This window comes from Pteropus alecto, unplaced genomic scaffold, assembly GCF_000325575.1.
Source record: "Pteropus alecto unplaced genomic scaffold, ASM32557v1 scaffold105, whole genome shotgun sequence".
Lineage (NCBI taxonomy): Eukaryota > Metazoa > Chordata > Mammalia > Chiroptera > Pteropodidae > Pteropus > Pteropus alecto.
This window is the reverse complement of record NW_006436294.1, coordinates 7,500,365-7,502,315: the sequence shown is the minus strand read 5'-3', so window position 1 is coordinate 7,502,315 and position 1,951 is coordinate 7,500,365. Positions and strand designations below refer to the sequence as shown.

The window sequence follows — 1,951 nt, the reverse complement described above, 5'->3', positions numbered from 1 at the left end:
TCCCTCAGGGCCGGGGCCCCGCCTGGCCGCGCTGCTCCAGTAGTCGTGGAAACCGGATGTTGGGCGGGGCCCCGCCGCGTTTCCCTGTTGTCGTGACAACACCCAACTACCCGTTTCTCCGTCTTGGCCGCTTATCTCCGGGGCTCGGCGGTGATGCGCCCGCCGTGCCAGGGCGGCTATAGTCGGTCGGGACCCCAGGGAATCTCCGAGGTCGTGGGGCGCTTTCGTCCAGCCGCATGCCCTGACCTGGCGCGTTGGCGAAGCGTATCCGGCTCCTCTGGGTTTCAGGGCAGACAGGCCTCCTAGAGCAGTAGGGTGGGGGTCTCTCGGCCGCCTCTACCCTCCCGCACTCCCCTTTGGCCCTCTCCAGAAAAAGGAGGGCACTCCGGGGAGGCCGGGGGCCTCTGGGCTGTGGCCCCTCACCCCTGCCCTGGCCCGCATGGGCTAGGGGGGCTTCTCTAGGATGAACACTCTGCTCTCCCTCGTCCAAACAACAAGGATTTATTAGGCACATATTATGCCTAGAAACTGTCAGCCACAGAAACCAGGAGCATGGCAGCCAAGGACCTTCGAAAACTAGTGTCAGTCCTTAGTGAAAACGGAGGAGTAAGGAGCTCGGAAAATTTGTCTTCCCCTTCTCCCTAACGGCAAAAAATCTAGCAAAAATTGTCAACTTTTTCTGAACTCTGGAAATTAAGCAAAGGTAATGTTGACCTTAAAAATAAAACGTCCAGTTCCTTTTTTCAGGAAAAAAAGGCGGCGGGGTGGGGGGTGGGTATTTGGGAATACCAGAGAATTGCAATTTGAGATAAGCGTGCTACAGCAGAAACTATAGGCAAACCTAGCAAACGAAGGAGAGGAACACACTTTACAGAGAAGAAGGCAGAAGCTGCAGAGACAAAGGAGGAAGCCCATTGGAGGAAACCAAGAGTTCAGGCTGGTGACGCTTTCTCACTGGCTGAGTTCAAGAATGTTCATAGCAGCATTATCCACAATAGACAAAAATTGGAAACCCAAATGCCCATCAACTAATGAATGAACCATCAAATGTGCGGCACATCCAGCCATATAAAGAAAGTGCTGACACATGCACAACATGGATGAACCCTGAATACTTCACGCTGTGTCAGAAGCCAGCCACCAAAGGCTACAGACTGTGTGAACCCATTGATACAGACGTCTAGATTAGGCAAATCTATAGAGGCGGAGAGCAGGTTGATGAATCAGAGAAAGAAATGCACGTGGGGTGTGAGGTGTTCAGGTTAAGATACAAATACTTAGAGGTGAGCATAACATATCCAGGAGGTAGAGGTGACACAGATGGGGCCTCAGAAGACCAGCCTGAGCAGGAGAAAGGACCTGAGAATGAAGGCAACTAGAGCCAGTGGGAGCAGTTCACAGGTCACAGGGCCTGGAGCAGCCTTAGAGATCCTGGTATGGAAGTCTCAGGTGGGGTGTGACTTTGCAAAGGGTTTGAGGAGAGCATGGAGGTAACCTGGGACACCCAGTTGAGCTACCAGAGGTGTCCCAAGGCTGAGGAGGGCATCTGCCAAGGGCCTGCTCATGGGGAGGCTGCCCCGGAGCTTCCTTCTGGACACCCCTGATTGCACTTGCTGGGTTCCCTCTGATTTTCCCTTTCCCTTCATTCAGTAAAACCATACGGAATTAGTCTACTGTGTGCCTGGCTCTGTGCTGGAGAAGAGGCAGGAAGTAAGACAACGTCCCAACCCCCATGGCACTTCTGGGGTGTGCAAGGCCAGCAACAAGCAAGCACTTACTACTAAGTACAGGTTATCAACACGACAGTTACAGCCCTCCAGCTGGCAATCACCCAGTAGTCCCCGCGTGAGCTGGTTTCACAGCATGATGTATTGGTTGGAGCTAGATCCCTGTCAGAGAACTCAAGCAATGGCTTAATCAAAGTAGAGGGTGGTTTCTCTTTCTTATGACG

At 53.1% G+C, this 1,951-nt stretch overlaps 1 protein-coding gene across 1 annotated transcript in view; it reads right to left on the bottom strand.

The window, feature by feature from the left end:
• The window catches only part of LOC102887252 (cytochrome c1, heme protein, mitochondrial), a 4,740-nt gene that overhangs the window by 2,537 nt on the left and 252 nt on the right, over positions 1-1,951 (bottom strand). The window lies entirely within an intron of this gene.